Genomic DNA, 19,118 nt, shown 5'->3' on the forward strand with positions numbered 1-19,118 from the left:
CCTATTTGAAATAAGGGGACATCATATAACTAGTATACTTTTTTTTTATTTTTTAGTTGCTAAGTCATGTCCGATTCTTTGCAACCCCATGGACTGTAGCCCTCTAGGTTCCTCCAACCATGGGATTTCCCAGGCAAGGATACTGGAGTGGGTTGCCATTTCCTTCTCCACTTTTCTGACATGCTTGAAAAACTTTGAGTATATTATGCTCTTAAAACTGGCCAAATCATAGTCTATTGAAATCTATTATTTTCATGGAAAATAGGGAAAGTAGATAAACCAAAGCTTAGTAAATAAATAAATACTGTACTGTACCATATACTATGCTGTTGCTGCTGCTGCTGCTAAGTCGCTTCAGGTGTGTCCAATTCTGTGTGACCCCATAGATGGCAGCCCACCAGGCTCCCCCATCCCTGGGATTCTCCAGACAAGAACACTCAAGTGGGTTGCCATTTCCTTCTCCAATGCATGAAAGTGAAAAGTGAAAGTGAATTCGCTCAGTTGTGTCTGACTCTTATTGACCTCATGGGCTGCAGCCTACCAGGCTCCTCTGTCCATGGGATTTTCCAAGCAAGAGTACTGGAGTGGGCTGCCATTGCCTTCTGCGACCATATACTGAGTTGGTGGGAAAACACTTTTTTCAAGTCTCTTGCAGTAATTTGTGGGTGAACTTATCTAAATGGATGGCACACACACTCCATGCGTGAAGTATGTCACTCTTTCAAGGACGTGATTAGATCACATCTCCTGAATCACGGAGGGTGAGGTCATGAATTTTTCAGCAGCATATAGGTAGATGATCTTTTGTTTCCTGAATTCTTTTGCCTCTTCCACTTAAAATTTGGCACATGTTAAGTTGTTTCAGTTGTGTCCAACTCTGTGATCCCAAGAACTGTAGCCCGCCAGGCTTCTCTGTCCCTGGGATTCTCCAGGCAAGAATACTGGAGTGAGTTGCCATTCCCTTCTCCAGGGGATTTTCCCTACCCAGGGAATAGAACCCGTGTCTCTTACATCTCCTGCATTGCTGGTGGGTTCTTTACCACCAACGCCACCTGGGAAGCCCAAAATCTGGCACAGGGGTCACAGATGTTGCCATTATTTTACATGTTTATCTACTTCCAAGACAAAACGAAGCTGTGCTCTTAAATCATCACAAAATTCAACCATAGAGAAATTAATAGTTAAGTTGAATGTATAAAGTCATGGAGCTATTAAGCTCTAACTTTTCAGTTCTAACACAACTTTTGACCAAATCAGCAGAGATATAGAGGTATGTCTGGAGCAGATTGCAAACTCCAGGGAAGTGATACTCACACATCATTAAGGTTTGAGGGTGACCTTTTGAGAGTCCAGTCCCACAGACAGCTCCAGCAGATGAAAGGGGCAGTGTATATGGCAGTGAAGACCATGTATAAGAAAGATGCATTTTAAGATGTATTCAAGAACTTTACTTATTTGAAGAAGTGAAGTGAAGTCACTCAGTCATGTCCGACTCTTTGCGACCCTGTGGACTGTAGCCCGCCAGGCTCCTCTGTCCATGGGATTCTCCAGGCCAGAATACTGGAGTGGGTTACCATTTCCTTCTCCAGGGGATCTTCCTAACCCAGAGATCGAACCCGGGTCTCCCGCATTGGAAGCAGATGCTTTAACCTCTGAGCCCGAGTCCCTAAATTTATTTTCATACATGCATGTGTATGCCTTTTTATGAAACCTATCATATTTCAGTAAAATAAAGATTTTTTTCCTCTTGGAGAAATAGCACTTTAAAAATAAACTGTCATACCTAAAAAAAAAAAAAAAAGTCCAGACCTTGAAATTAGTTTTCCAGTGATACTGCTAATCCTGCTTAAGCTGAAGCCCAAATGATTGGAAAGGAAAAAGTAACTCAGCAATTCCCCTACTGAGTCAGGCTATTGCCCTTAAATACACTGAATTATTTTTAATAGTATTACTTTAGAATATTTAGGAATACCTGAATAAACAAGCCCCAGTCATTTGTAGGGAGAATTATTTTTTCACTTACTTTTTTGGCAATTATTATTACAAAACTTAACGCTATGTTTTTAATTTATTTTATATTTGACAGATATGTTTGCTTTTAGAGTTTTTGCAGTTCAACTGAAATTTAAATTGCCATGAGCTATTCTGGGGATGCATTCTTGAAAAGAATCTCAGTTCCCAATTTCAGATTATATGGATATTTTAATTGATTGATAACATCATAATTTACACTGTTTTCCATCTGGTCAGTAACAGAAAACGCTGTATGTTTTAAACCCAAGAATGTTTACCATTGACATTATTTTAAACGCATTAAGATATAATCAAACAATTTCAATTTGGTGCAGGAAAGCACAGCACTGGAAATGTGAAAACGCAAAAGATCATTTGTCTTATAAAATACAGCAGTATTTGTACTGTAATGCTGGGAATAGTGAAACCAATATCCGTTTCAAGTTGATGTGTATTTGACCCTTTGAAATTCATAAAATTAAAAATATTTCAGTAGACGTCGATATTTCCCTTTGGGAGATAAGCTACTGATTCCCTGGACCCAGAGGCTTCTGATTTGCAGTCATGTCATTTGTACTTGAGTGGGGAAAGGGAAGTGGTGGTTACTATAGGGATAAGATGGCCTGGTGGATTTGATGGAGACAAAGATGTCAGGAAGGGTGCTTTTAGTTTTTACTCTCCTGAGTTGTCTGTAGGATTTCTTTAGTGACCAAGTCCTCATTTTTTCATAAGACCAACTGACGTACAGAATTTTCCCCTTCTGGTCATTTCGTCCACAGTCACTGCTACGTAACAACCCAATAAGGGAGGAGAGAGAAACAGGGAAGAGACGGACCATCTTGTTTGTGGGGCTTTAATAGCTATGCTTAGCTGTGGAGATTGACCTGTCCAAGGCTGACAGTCTCGCCATGTTCAGAAACAAAGGAGTCTGACGTGGAGGAGAAAGTAGCAGAGTGATGGGGAGGTAGTGGTGGGTGCTTTCTATTCAGCCTGGGACCTGGCGCAGTCAGGTTCTCAGAGGCCGCGGACCAGTATTTTGGCCCGGATACTTCTACCCTGACCTCCGTCAAGTACGATTCCATGCCTGGGTTTTCTCTCACTTCCCTCCTGACTGTCCTAGTCTCAGTGGTGGGTGCTCCTAGAGACCAAGGCAATTCTTTTAATAATTAGTTATGACTGTGCTGTGTCTTAGTTGCAGGGCAGGGACTTAGTTGCCCTGCAGCGTGTGGGATCTTAGTGCCCTGACCAGGGATTGAACCAGAGTGCCCTGCTTTGGAAGGCAGATTCTTAACCACTGGACTGCCAGGAAATTCTCCCAAGGCAAATTTTAATTTTGAAATAAATGTGAGAATAGGAGCTTTTTTTTTTAACGAGAGAATGTTTTCAACAAAATTTCCTACAATGTTTCTTGATCCAAAAAAGATTTGCTCTTAAAAATCACCAAAATATAAAACAAGGATAATGCAGAAGTTGTTCCAAATCAATCAAGTATGTCTTAATAAGGCAACTGATTCCATTGTTTGACATTTGCACTTTCATTTTTTTTATTTATAACTTTTCTATTTCCTTTGGCCACTGTAATCCACTGATGAAATTCCTCACATATTCTGAAAGATTCTGATATCCTAATAAACTTTAAACTGATGCAGTGAATTGTTTGAAAAGGCTCTTCATATTGATCAATCTATATTTTTGCCTGCATATTAAGGATGGCACATAAAAATAACAATAACCAACCATGAGATACATTCTAATGACTAAACTTAAGGAGAAAAGGGTTTACAAGTTTGCTCTCAGCCTGTTCCTACCACACTGTGGATTCTCGGCTAAGATTTAAAATCTCTTGATTCTGGTTGTTTACCTATGGCTATCCACTCAGTTTTGAAAAATAAAGAGGACAACTCCTTACAAAATAGTGTGATGTCACTCATATAATGTTATCACACCATCTCTTCTGACTTGCACTTGAGTGCGTACTATAAGAATCAAAATGTTTTTTAAATCTACACCTTGAGACTTAGTCAATGGGGGCATATAGGAACATGTCACAGCATTAATTAGAGAGAAAAAGTTGGGAAAATAAAGAATGAAATGACTGGCTTTAGGGATCCCCGTCCTTTCCCTTTCCTCAACTGTGATCGTACATTATGAGGCCGCCACTTGTTCGAGCTCCTATCCTTTCCCCCATCCTTACAACTGTCGCTGTATCTTGTTGAGGTCAACACAAGTAAAGTGCATTTTGAACATGCCTGGGCAGTGTGCCCAGCAGTCAGCTTCACCAGGAGTGAATCTGTACATGGACGGAAGCTTCAGGACAAGAGAAGGTGTAACAGATGATTATGAAACTGTATCAGAGCCTTTCTTGTCTCAGGGAGTGTAGCTCTGCATACAACAAGATGCGTGCCCCTCAGATCTGGTTTGCAACTCAGCGGTCACGGCAGTCCTGTGTCAGTCCAGTGAACAATGAAAGAGACTCAAGTAAAGAAACCTCTTTCCTGTGGCTTCACTGCCTGCTGGTCAGCCCCACCCTCCACAGTCCTAATCGCCACAAAATAGTCTCCATAAGATGGTTCCACCTTCTGGACGCTGGATCCTTCTCTATATTACTCTATCAGCTCCAAGAATAACAGCGGCACTCCGGTGTTTATCAACAGCTAGGTTGCCTCTCTTATGGCTTCTCATTCTCCCATCTTGGGTATAAGAGAACCCAGTATTGAATTTCCTTGTTTAAAATTTCTGGAGTGGTTTCTATTTTCTTGTCTGAACCCTGACAGATATAAAGTATATTCACTAAAAATCACTTAGGTCAAGCAAGTAGAGGAAGCAAGAGACCAGTGAATTGGGAAATCTTTCTGAATAATGCTGAAGGTGAAAACAGAAAGTGTTAGTCACTCAGTCATGTCCGACTCTCTGCAACCTCACAGACTGTAGCCCATCAGGCCCCTCTGTCCATGGAATTCTCCAGGCAAGGACACTGGAGTGGGCAGCCATTCAATTATCTGGGGGAGCTTCCTGACCCAGGGATTGAACCTGGGTCTCCAGCCCTGTGGTCAGATTCTTTACCCTCTGAGCCACTAGGGAAGCCCTGAGTAAAGGAAGTGAGAGACCAGTGAATTGGACCATTCTCTCTGAATAATGTTGAGGCTGCTGCTGCTGCTGCTAAGTCGCTTCAGTCATGTCCAACTCTGTGACTGCGTAGACAGCAGCCCACCGGGCTCCCCTCTCCCTGGGATTCTCCAGGCAAGAACACTGGAGTGGGTTGCCATTTCCTTCTAGAAAACCTCAGTTTACACATTGAAAAACTGAGTGACTGAAAACACTGATGTGCTCAAAACTCTTTTGTTTGGTCAGGACTCAGCTGGGACAACTCAACTCTGCTCCACATACCATCAGCTGGGGGGCCCAATCGGGATTAGAAACTCCATTTCCAAAATGTCTTCACTGAGATGGCTCCCTCCTGGCTGTTGGCTAGGAGTCCAGCTGTGGCTGTGGGTCGGGCCCTTGATTCCTCTTGTCTTCATATGGCTATGTTGATCTTCTTCTGGCAGGACCATCTCCACTTAATCAAATTCTTACATAATGGCCCAATGCCCCTGGAATACAAAAGCAGAAGTTTCCAGGGCTGTTCAATGCCCGGAATCAGAAGTTCCAGAATAGGATTTACATCACTGCCAAGAATGTAGGCATCTAGCATTTGGGTTTCCCTGGTGGCTCAGATGGTAAAAAAAAAAAAAAAAAAAGAAAAAAGAAAAAAAAGTCTGCCTGCAATGCCGGAAACCCAGATTTGATCCCTGGGTGAGGAAGATCCCCTGGAAAAGGGAATGGCAACCCACTCCAGTATCCTTGCCTGGAGAATTTCATGGACAGAGGACCCTGGTGGGCTACAGTCCATGGGGTTGCAAAGAGTTTTGGACACAACTGATAAATTAACATTAGTATCTACTATTCAAAGTAATCATAGAGTAACCAGATTTTAGAGAAGGGGAATTTGGCTTCATCTCTACGTGAGAGGTAGCAAGATAATATGACAAATGAATATGTCGAATTGGAAATGCCACCTTTGAAAGTGTAGTCTACTATATTTGGTTGGTGGGATTTCTTGCATTTGTTTGTCTTAGCTTTCTTACTACCGGGCAATATGGCATCAAATTTAACTCAGCCAGGATACAGAAACTTATTCTCCAACTCTCTCCAGATTCCTTCTAGTTATTTCTTCCTTAATGCATATGAACCTTTTTTAACATGCTTCTCCTATGCCCATTTCTCTTCCAATCCACCACTTGTGTTTAGTCACCATTGTCTTTTCCATGTGTGCACTGAAATGTCTTCTTCTCCAATTCAACATGCATGTATAATGTTTCTTTTCCCCTCTCAGTTGTAGGGGATTCTCTTTCCTCACTCTTCTCTTCCCATACCTTTTTCCTGGGGTTAACAAAACCTTTCCTTTCCTGATTTATGCCTCAATTACATCCTTTTTAAAGAAACATTCCTTTATTATACTATACAAATGCTCTTTTGGATCCAAAGCCAAATTTTGTGCTGTTTGGGGTGTGTAGGGGAAGTCATGGGCCAAGGTGTCTATTATTATCATGTGCATTATTTAATGAAGCTAAAAGAAACAATTATAATGTCTTGAAAACACCATCAGAATGTCCTCAAGCCCCACCATAATCCCAAAATTGCCAAGAGCTTCATCAGCTCATCTTCACATGATCTGATAAAGAGAATCATGGTACCCAAGCTCCTTCAAATATTTCCCCTAGACCAAAAAAAAAAAAAAAATGTTCAATGTTGTACACCAACCACAATTGGAAAGAAAATATATACACTCAGTGATTCCTAACTCTGTATTATGAAGGTCATCTCTGTTGGCACTCAGAGTTTCAAAAGTCTCTTGGTTCATAGTACACGCTTATTTGTTCATGTGAGTCCTAGGCCTAAAGAAATGACAACAATTCAATTAGCTGGGTATTTAAATCTAAACAACTTTGTAAATTTTTAATTCTAATAATCCTGTAAATTTTGGCCACCTATTGGCTGGTAAACAGATTCTGAAATCTTGCAATAAAATTGCATATCATTCCCTGTTCTACACTGATATTTACTTAGTACTTGCTTTTTAAATTATAGTTATTCTTCAAATCCAGATTCACAAATACTGAATGTCATCCAAAGTAGGATAGCAATTTAATGTTTAAACTGTGAATTACCCAGACTAGTAGGCTTTATGATGTCAGAAAAATGTCACTGTGTTTTCATGGAAATTTTGATATCTGCTTTGAGAGCTATTACAGTGTCCTAGGGAACCTCAGCATGAAGTTTGAGAACTGTAGTTCTTGAGCAGTAGTTCCCAATCAGGAGTGATTTTGTCCCCAGAGGATCCTTTGTTGTTATAACAGGGAGGAGGTGTCACCAGCATCTAGAGAGTAGAGGCCAGTGACACTGCTAAGTATCTTACAATACATCGGAGAGCCCCAGAACAAATGTTGACGATGCCAAAGTCAAGAAACCCTCTTCTAGAGGTTTGGAAATGGTGAACATGCAGGTTTAGGACAGGAGATATCTTTTTCTCTTTTTTCTAATCTTTGCTTCTTTGTTTCTTGGCTTTGTGAGCCTCCGTCTCTGTTCCCACCTCTCCAGTCCCTCCACCCCACATTCCTAGTGCACTCAATTTCTACCACTTTCCAAGTGATGCTCTCACCACCCCTGGCTTTGCACATGCTCTTACAGTCATCCAGATGAGCCTTATCATTTCCCCGTATAGCACCTTAACAATTCCTTAGGACCTAAAGTGAGTTTCACCTCCTCTGTGAAATCTTTCCCAAGGCTCCTGGCTTCTCCATCTTTTGTCTCACATAGCATCGCTAAGGGCTTCCCTGGGAGCTCATCTGGTGAAGAATCCGCCTGTAATGCAGGAAACCCTGGTTAGATTCCTGGGTCAGGGAGGCTCACAAAGCCAAGAAACCCTCTTCTAGAGGTTTGGAAATGGTGAACATGCAGCTTTAGGACAGGAGATATCTTTTTCTCTTTTTTCTAATCTTTGCTTCTTTACTAATCTTTTACAAAAGCCAAGAATCTGATCTAACCCTTCTCTTTCATAAAAGAGAATAGTAAGGAAATAAAAGATGAGACTATTAGCGATAAATTTCAAAAGTTCAGTGAAAGCAAAGGTTCACCTGCTCAGCTCTCATGGGACTTCCATCTCATCCAAAACTACTATTGGTTAAAAAAAAAAATCAGTCTTCTGAACTAACATACAAGATATAAGAGGTATATGTAGAGCATAAGAGGCATATACAGACATTTTTCTGTGTCATATTTTGAATATCTTCTCACACCTGCTTTGGGGACTCAACTTTGGATTTGTAGGTCTCTTGTTCCTTGATTCTCCTCTCAAATATTTCACTTTGCACTGAGGAAAAAAAAAAAATATATATATATATATATATGTATATATATATATAAACATATATAGAGAGACTTCTTTGAAATTTGAGAGGGGAATAGTAAATGTCAAGAAAACTAAGTGGAAGAGAATAAACTAGCTCTGTTAAAATTTTGGAGTGGCAGATCAGGAGATGATCAACAAATTATGGCAAGAGTTTGAAGGAAACTACCCTGATAAACCTGTGCTTGGTTATGGGGAGAGCATGTTCCTGGTGAGATATGGAGCAGTGGCCATGTTGAGTTTGTAGGTAAACTGGCAGGACAGACATGTAAGTGAGTAACCGCATGAACTATAGTCCACAGTCTCACGGAGATCTTAGTGACGCTGTGCTGTGCTGTGCTGACTCACTCAGTCGTGTCTGACTCTTTGTGACTCCACGGACTGTGGCCAACCAGGCTGCTCTGTTCACGGGGATTCTCCAGGCAAGAGTAACGAGTTGCCATGCCTTCCTTCAGGGGATCTTCCCAACCCTGGGATCAAAGCCAGGTCTCCCGCATTGCAGGCAGATTCTTTACCACCTGAGCCACCAGGGAAACCCAAGAATACTGGAGTGGGTAGTCCATTCCTTCTCCAGGGGACCTTCCTGACCCAGGAATCTAACCGTAATGTAATGTAATCCTGCATTACAGGCAGATTCTTTGCCAGATGAGCTCCCAGGGAAGCCCTTAGCAATGCTAGGTGAGACAAAAGATGGAGAAGCCAGAAGCCTTGGGAAAGATTTCACAGAGGAGGTGAAATTCACTTTAGGTCCTAAGGAATTGTTAGGGTGCTATACGGGGAAATGATAAGGCTCACCTGGACGACCGTAAGAGCATGTGCAAAGCCAGGGGTGGTGAGAGCATCACTTAGAAAGTGGTAGAAATTGAGTGCACTGGGAATGTGGGGTGGAGGGACTGGAGAGGTGGGAACAGAGATGGAGGCTAACACATCTGATGGTCTTGAATGAGCAGGATCCTCCCATCACGCTGGCAAAGAAAACCTTGAGAGCAACAAAGGTTAAGCCAGGGATCGGTCACCAACAGTTCAGCCTGGAGTGAGATTGGAGGGAAATACAGTGAGGGGCTGAGCTGACATGACACGCCCCCAGGTTCCAACACGTGCAGCAATGTGAGCATGAGAGATGTTTGGGGTCTAACTCCTCAGACGTCTCACTTGGAGATAACTGGACACTCTAAGGGCACAAAAAGCACGTAGAGACAATCCCCTCCGATCCTTAATGCCTGGAGAGAGATGGAGAGGGGGAAGCAGAGGGAAAGAAAAACCAAGTGTGAGGCCATGAACGCTCATGCCTGCTCCTTCAAGGGACAAGATTTCAGGTGTGCCTCATCCTGGGAATACACTCACTCCTCTCAAAAGTAAATTTTGCCTTTGGGGAAATGATTGTAAACTGCTCAGTACCTGAACATCATAAATTCATTCTAACTAATGTTCCTTTTCAGATTAATTACTCAGAATGAATTGCACTTTTGTGAGGTAAGCAGACCTAATGATTGTAAACTTCCTCCAGCCTGCTGTGTGCTGTGCTGCTTCTCCTTGAAACTGTCACCGTTTTATTTACTTGTGCTGGTGAATATACTCCCTCACAAAGAACGAAGCTATCACTTCAGGATTCTGGGCAAGAGAAGAACTTAATTCCTAATGTAAATATAAACTTGGCAGAAAGATGGCAGCTGTTCCCCTAGTGCCGCTGTTGGAGCAGGTTCACAAGCACCTGCGATGGGAATTCCCTGGTGGTCCAGTGGTTAAGGCTCCACCCTCTCACTGCCACGGGCCGCAGTTCAATCCCTGGTTGGAGAACTAAAATCCCACAATCTGCATGGGGTGGCCAAAAAAAGAAAAGAAAAGAAAAGAAAAAAACTGAAGGCAAGCACCTGAAGTTGATGAATATTCCCTCCTCGTCTATGGGAAAAGATACTGAGAAAAAGTTTCTTAAACATCACTTTGTTCCTAATTCTCTTTTACCTACAGGAGCCTACGAATAAGAACCCAGGCATCTGTGACTCTTAGAACTTGGTGCTATTGGCTTTTCGCAGGGACTTTGCTGATGGTTGGGCAGCAAGAGAGTCTTTGAGAGAGTCCAGGAGAGTGCGTAAGGAGAGGACCCCACAGGCAACCTCCCAGCGTGTGAACTAACATTAATTCTATCCGTCTTTCTCTTACTCTTCTCCTTCTTCTCCTCCTCTTTCACCCATCCCTCCTCCTCCTCCTTCTTCTTTTTTCTTAGGAGATGGAGAGGAATATTGTATCATATGGTAGATAAGTTGGCTGGAGGCAAAGAACTAGAGATCCCATGGTGGTTCAGAGAGACTTTAGCCCTCCCATAATCACTGTAACCTGAGCAATTAAAAAAACAGCTTGATACAGATTTGCTTTTATCAGCTAAACCAGGAGGTTCTCCTGTTGAACATAATTTCACAAAACACTTAGCATAAGACAAGGACACTCTGTGATTATGATGGAGCAAGAAGAAAACAGGACTCCTGGGCAGTTGTGTCTAAACACACATAAAAATAAGGATACTGCCCAAACCACAAAATATGACCAAAGACTACCCACTCCCAGCTCACATGACTGACTCCTGCCTTTTTCCACCTCATAGATAAGACACTGAGACAACCACAGAACCAATTCTACTTTCTAAATTCATTCATCCAAAGTAAAATTACATTGCTTTAATTAAATCTCCCAGATCACACGTGTGTGCACTCATATGTTCAGTCAACTCTTTTTGACCCCACGGACTGTAGCCCGCCAGGTTCCTCTGTCTGTGGGATTCTCCAGACAAGAATACTAGAGTGCCACTTCCTTCTCCAGGAGATCTTCCCAACCCAGGAACTGAACCCGCCTCTCTTGCATTGGCAGGCAGATTCTTTACCACTGAGCCACGTGGGAAGCCCTGGAATGGCACTTCTGTGGTTATGGATTGTGAAGGACAACCTGCTGCTACCCACTGCCCCTTCCTTCTGGATAGAGCCCAGTGGGTGTAATCCTGACCTTAGATTTACCAGCAGTGAGTGACCTCTCTTATTGGTCGGGCAACATGGGCTTGGCTCTGTCCTTCTCTGCCTTGGTAGAGGGTCAACCCAGGGAGAACATGATGCATCTCAGCTTCTCCAGGCTGCACGTATGATGCTCTAGAAGCCCCACCTGGTCCAGCTCAGCCTATTGCTACCTGAGACTGGGATGGGAAGGTTGGCTTGATCCTGGAATGTGGTGAATCGTCTCCTTTGACTCTCAAGCTAACAACACATCTAATTTTACCTTTATTTGTAATAAAGATTGTGCGGCTTGCTTTATTTTTCAATTTGTTGAGGAACTCAGTGCGGTTGTGGAGTGCTATTTGGGGTACCCATTGGATATCCCAACTGAGGTGTTTCAGGATATGTACAATTGAATCTCCTTTAACACGGACTGGTTTGATTTCCTTGGACATCACCAATTCAATGTACATGAACTTGGGCAAGCTCCAGGAGATGGTGAGGGACAGGGAAGCCTGTTGTCCTGCAGATCAAGGGGTCATAAAGAGTCGGACGTGACTTGGTGACTGAGCAACAGCAACGATTGAATCATCTATCCAACTGCCACTGAACGTTGTTCAAGTCTCTTTTAGAGCAAGCTTATTTTGACCTCCAAGTGCTTAGCTTGTTTTCAAGATCAAGGGTGTGAGAAATATAATTCACATATCTCAGAAATCTCTCTCTCTGGGTTGCCTTTAGTACTAATTCACATTTAGAGTAAAGCATAAGGCAGCAACTCTTTCTGGAGGAGTCAATTCTAAAAGATGCGTACCTCTGTCATGTTGCTGACTCGTTTCTGCTTTCAAGGTTTCTCACAGATGTGCTCCCAAGGACCAGCTAAATGAATTGGTCATTACTGGGTTCCCATATGCTATCCCCAACAAGGATCTGCTCCCTCTCTGTGTGACTGTAAATGGAGCATTCTGTTCACTCCAGTATACCAGAATTAATCCCTGCCTCACAGAAATGCAAAACAGGTGATAGCAGGCCAAATGGGCAGAAAGCAGAAACATTAATGACCCTGAGAAGGGGCCGCCACAGGATAAACACTTTAAAAACTGTTTATTGGAGTATAATCGATTTATTAATACAATGCTGTGTTAGTTTCAGGTGTGCGGCAAAGTGCTTCATTTACATATCTATGTATCTTTATCTCCATTCTTTTTCAGGTTCTCTTTGCATATGCAACATGCAACGTGCATGCGTGCTCAGGCATGTCCAACTCTTTGTAACCCCATGGACTGCAGCCCACCAGGTTCCACCGTCCATGGGATTTTCCAGATAAGAATACTGGAGCAGGTTGCCATTTCCTCCTCCAGGAGATCTTCCTGAACCAGGGGTTGAACTCACATCTCTTATGTCTCTTGCATTGGAAAGTGGATTCTTTACCACTGAGCCACCTGGGAAGCCCCCTTTTCACATATAAGTTATTATAGAATATTGAGTAGATTTCCCAGTGCTGTCCTTATTAGTTATCTCTTTTATATTTAGTATTGTATATATGTTAACCTCAATTTCCTGATTTATCACTTCCCCCCACATTTTCTCTTTGGCAACCATTAAGTCTGATTTTGAGATCTGTGAGGAGTCTGTTTTTGTTTTGTAACAAGTTCATTTGTATCGTTTTTTATAACACAAGTGGTATCGTATGATAGTTCTCTTTCTCTGAGTTACTTCACTTAGTGTGAGAATTTCTAGGCCTATCCATGTGGTTGTAAATGGGTTGTTCTTTTTTATGGTTGAGTAATATTCAATTAGACCACATCTTCTTTATCTGTTCATCAGTAGATGGACATTTAGGTGGCTTTCAAGTCTTGACTATTATAAACACAGTTGTAGTGAACATTGGAGAGCATGTATCTTTTCAATTTGTGATTTTTTTCTGCATATATGCCCAGGAGTGAGATTGCTGGATCAAGTGGTTGCTCTATGTGTAGTTTACAAAGGAACTCCCATATTGTTCCCCATAGTGGCTGTACCAGTTTACATTCCTACCAACAGGATATGAGGGTTCCCTTTCCTCCACACCCTCTTCAGCGTTTATAGTTCATAGATTTCTTAATGATAGTCATTTGGCCAGTGTAAAGTCATACCTCATTTTAGCTTTGACTTGCATTTTTCTAGTAACTAGTGATGCTGAGCATCTTTTAATGTGCCTTTTGGCCGCATGTATGTCTTCTTTGGAGAAATGTCTATTTAGACCTTATGTAAATTTTTGATTGTTTTTTTTTTTTAATAGTGAACTGCATGAGCTGTTCGTATATTTTGTAGATAAATCCTTTGTCGGCTGCATCGTTTGATGAAGCAAAAGTCAGTGTTAGCCAGGGTGGTCTGATGATGGTTTATTTGTTGATGGATTGCTAACACCATTTTAACTCCAAAAGTATAGACTCATGAAGAAAGTCACATAGATGGGGTTTTCAAAGGTGCTCCCAGAGTTTGGAGGCTTCTAAGTGAGGTAAAGTTCACCCAAGAAGCTGAAATAAGTGGAAATCTACACCCAATAAGGGCTGCCAACCATTAGTAGGGAAACTTTCCTTGAGATGTGGTCTCATTTGACTCCCAGCAGGGCTACAGTGTTTATAATAAAAAAGACAAGATGGTTTTTTAAAACCAATCTAGAATATTCTTAATGGCATGATATACTGCAATAATTATCTTATTGTCCAAAAATGAGAATGGAAAAGTTTGAAGAGATCCTAAGGCATAAGAATGGCATCATTGAAGGATTTGCCAGTTCACCCAGTCCTCCCCTGGGAAAGTGTGCATTAAATCTAGAGCATTCCTCCTGGTCATCTGGACAGATAATCATCTGAACTGTTTTTATGGCTTGATGGAAATCTTCCTTATGAAACATTCTTATCCCTCCATTCTAACCCATTCTGCTCACTGAGCAACTTCTAGGTCACTTCATGGCCCCTTGTGTAAACTTACATAACTGAAGGGGTGCTCTAAGAAAATTCATGGTACCAGTTATAAAGCTACTTTTAACTCCATGAAAAATAACTCAGTTGTCACTCTAGTTTCTGTCTACACCTTGAAAATGTATTAGGTTGAGATAGTGGAACTGGAATTTTTCAAAGACTCCAAAACCTCCTGTGCCTCCAGCAGCTCTGTGATGTGGCCAGTGGGCTTCCTACTTGGGCACTTCTTGACCTGCCGCCTGTCCTCTGTGCATCAACATGGTCTTCTGGGGTTTCCTATCAATATCGCATGCCTTTGTTATGGTTCAGTTCAGTTCAGTCGCTCAGTTGTGTCCAACTCTTTGTGACCCCATGAACTGCAGCACACCAGGCCTCCCTGTCCATCACCAACTCCCAGAGTTTACTCAAACTCATGTCCATTAAGTCGGTGATGCCATCCAATCATCTCATCCTCTGTCATCCCCTTCTCTGCCTGCATTCAATTTTTCCCAGCATCTGGCTCTCTTCAAATGAGTTAGCTCTTCGCATCAGGTGGCCAAAGTATTGGAGTTTCAGCTTTAGCATCAGTCCTTCCAATGAACACTCAGGACTGATCTCCTTTAGGATGGACTGATTGGATCTCCTTGCAGTCCAAGGGACTCTCAAGAGTCTTCTGCAACACCATAGTTCAAAAGCATCAATTCTTCAGCACTCAGCTTTCTTTATAGTCCAACTCTCACATCCATACATAGTATGGTAGCAGTTTTCAACAGTTTTGGTGATGCAACCTTGTCCCAGTTGGAGCAATTTGCCTGGAAGTAGCCTCCTGCGAAGAAGGAAGCCTTGGGTCTGCTTTGAGACGAGAGGGAGAACCATTCACAGCCCTGTCATCAGGAGTGCTTCCTTGCCCTGCAAGGAGGCCCTTTAAGAAGAGTCCACACCCACAGGGGAGTCAGCTGACAAGTCAGCTTTGGTATAGCAGCCAGTTTTCCTCTCCTGCCTTGCCGGCAGTGGCATGGGCTGCCTGGGTCCATATCTGAGGTTCATCTCCAGCCAGCTTCCAATGCACAGAGCCATGACCTCTGTGACTCTCCAAGTCTGGTCCCCACTCACTGGCCAGGCCTTGGTTCCAGCCTTTCTGATCAGAAGTGTGGGGTTTTGCCCCCCTCTTCTCCACCTCAAACTCCTTTTGGTCTTGGATTTCCAAGTCACAAAAGAAAATAATTTTGATGCAAATGTACCAAGTGCATTTTAACTTAGCCTGCTTTCGTGTAGCCACTTCATTGGCTGTGAAATGTCATATTCCCTCCACCCCCATGAGGCCATCCCCCAGGCACATGATCAGGGCTGGGGGATCTCTTGGACGCTGACTGGATGGGTCCTTCTGTGTAAGTACCGCATGCTAATTGATGGTCCCACTGGAGCTCCTGGATGGATCCTTCTGATTTCCCCTGTTCTCCAGGCCTCACTGTGACTGTCTGTCACCCAATTTCCTCCCAGGTCTCTCTTTAATTTTCTTGCTAACTGAACTCTATGTCCCCCTTTTCTCAAAAAGGAACATGGGCTCAGCCAGAAAGAAAAGTATTGAATTGTTTTTTCAGAGAATGTTATGATATTTAAGCTGTGTGGACGGTCATAAATGTGTTCACTGAGTTTTCACTTTGTGCATGTTCCCTAGATATGAAATTAAAAGCTCAAACAGTCTTCTACTTAACATCCTTGGGACCTAACCCTTCTCTAAATAGACATGGATACTTACATTTGTGTATATTTGCAACTAAATAATGATTTTTTTTTCTTATTGCAGGGTGAAGGAGACTATCAAAACCAGAATATCAGGAAATCATTTCTATAAGGCCAGGATTTTTCTAAGACTATCAAGGCAAAATTAAAAATATCACAAATATAACAGCACAAAATATCTAACTCCAGTACAATACTATAGATTTCAGTGAAAATAACTGTTTAGGGGTCACATGGAGAAGGCAGGTTGGACAATATTTTACAGAGTGACAGCCATAAAAGATTGTTTTCTTATTTCATTAAATGATGCACTAAAAGTGTCTCAGTGCTAAAGAATCTGCCTGCAGTGCAGGAGACTCAGGTTTGATCCCTGGATTGGGAAGATCTCTTGATAAAGGAACCAGCAACCCACTCCAGAATTCTTGCCTGGGAAATCCCATGGACAGAGGACCTGGTGGGCTGCAGTCCATGGGGTCACAAAGAGCTGGACACAACCGAGCGGGTAAACAACAAATCACATGACACCACTCTTCAGCAGAAACTTGGAAAGTTCTCTACCTGTGTTCAGTTGCATTTAAATGAAAACTGTATGAAACAAAACTGCAAGACCCAACCTCAATAAGCAGCTACCCTAGAATACTCACCTTTGGACCCACCCCGAAAATGATTGGCACAAGTGCAGGAAACTTTCTGGAAAATTCCATTCTCTATCCTTCCTAAGCATCAATTCCCACTCCCACTTCCTCAATGTCTGATGAAACAGGAATCCTGAGTCTGTTGACCCCCAAATTGGCTGCATGGGGATATAGCTTTAATATAGTCTCAGGTTGCTGTGCATGAGAATGGAAATGTGTGTACTGAGGATTTTTTTCTTTTTTTATCTTTGGGAACTGATAGCTGAAATGATCTTTGGAGTGGGAGATGCCATAATTGGTTTTGGACCGCCCTTGGGCAGGAGAGCCACAATCAATCATGCACTAAGGAGTGTGAACTTGGGACAGACAGCAGCGTTGAGGAGATGGATTAGAGAGTGCAGCTTCTGGCAGAAGCTCCTCTGCTGATCTTTCTTTTCAGCCTTCTTTCCTTGACAATTAATTAATCAACTAACATGCCTTTGTTAAGCTCCTATTATTGAATGTCTACCTGTGTGTGAGGTTCCATAGAGAACAGAAGACGTACTGAAAAGAGATACAATGCTGATTACAAAATTACCACTGCCTCTTTTTATTAGTGACCACCCATGGGCTCTCCAGGAGTGCTGTGCTTCACACATGTCGTTTATGGTTCTTGGGGAGTCACTGCATGGTGGTAGTGCCAGCCCCATTTTAAATATGAAGAACTCAACGCTCGAAGCAATGAAACTCACTAAAAGCCTTCAAATAAGTAGTGAAAGAATAAGCAATATCCCTATGCCATTCATTATGATGATGATGCCACAGTCATTCAGTATCCATGGGGGACTGGTCCCAGGACTCCCACAGATATCAAAATCCAAGGATGCTCAAATCTCATTTATAAAATGGCATCAAATTTGCCTATAACCTGCATATAACCTCCTGTTTTCTTTAAACCTTCTCTAGATTACTTAGAATACCTAATAAACATAAGTGCTATGTAAACACAGTTGACACTTGATCACCAGAGATTTGAACTGTGCAGATCCACTTCCATGTGAATTTGTTTCACTAAATCCATACTACAAGACTACAAAATCTGCAGTGAGCTGAATCTGGGGTGGGGATGTGGAACCCAGATACAGATGACTGATTTGAAAGTTATACTGGGATTTTTGGGTATAGGTTGGGGGCCCCAAACCCCTCATTGTTCAAGGATCAATTTTACTTGTAAATGCAGAGTAAATGTCATGTAAATAGTTGCCAGTGGATGGAAAATTCAAGTTTTGCCTTTCAGAACTTTCTGGAATTTTCAAAAACTTCCCATCTTCAGTTGGTTGAATCATGTAGAACATGTGGACCTGGAAGGCTGACTGTGGTTATCATAAGATAGGTAGTAAGCACTTCTTGCATGCATGACAACTCTTATCCTATTAAGAGCTTAGGAAAATTAAAGAAGTCCAAGATTCCATCTTCATCCTGCAGGAAACCAAACTCACCATCAGTTGGGATTACAACATATACAGTTTCTCAGGCCGCATCCGCAATTTAATAATGATGCCAACAACTTTGCACCAACACGAGAGGTGCATGAGAATATAAGATGAGAAGGACCCTAAAAGGGTAAGTCTGTGGAGAATCACACCACTGTTGTTCAGTCAGTAAGCATGTCTGACTCTGTGATCCCATGGACTGCAGCACACCTGGCTCCCTGTCCTTCACCATCTCCTAAAGTTTGCTGAGGTTCATGTCCATTGAGTTGGTGATGCTATCTAACCCACCTTATCCTCTGCCATGCTCTTCTCTTCCTGCCCTCAATTTTCCCCATCATCAGAGTCTTTTCCAATGAGTCCGCTCATCATATCAGATGGCCAAAGTACTGGAGCTTCTGCTTCAGCAGCAGTCCTTCCAATGAATATTCAGGGTTGATTTCCTTTGAGATTGACTGGTTTGATCTCCTTGCAGTCCAAGGGACTCTCAGGAATCTTCTCCAGCATCACAATTCGAAAGCATCAATTCTTCAGCCCTCAGCCTTCTTTATGGTCCAACTCTCACATCTGTACATGACTACTGAAAAAACCATAGCTGTGACTACATGGACCTTTGTCAGCCAAGAGAATCACATGGAATGGTTACAAGAGCTCTTCTCAAGCACACAGGCCTCTGTTCCAGACTCTGTTCTTGAAAGATTTCAGGTAAGGACTTTCATCTCTATGAGCCTCAGCTTCTCTGCTTGGAAATGGTACAGGTGCAGGCTTACCTGCTTCTCAAACTTGAGAGATGATAATATTGGATATGTTTTAAGACTGTAGATGTTAGGCTTGTGGTACATATAGTAAGTCCCTTGTATACAAATGAGTGCTGTTCTGAGAGCATGTTC

Source organism: Ovis aries, chromosome 16, assembly GCF_016772045.2.
Source record: "Ovis aries strain OAR_USU_Benz2616 breed Rambouillet chromosome 16, ARS-UI_Ramb_v3.0, whole genome shotgun sequence".
Classification (NCBI taxonomy): domain Eukaryota; kingdom Metazoa; phylum Chordata; class Mammalia; order Artiodactyla; family Bovidae; genus Ovis; species Ovis aries.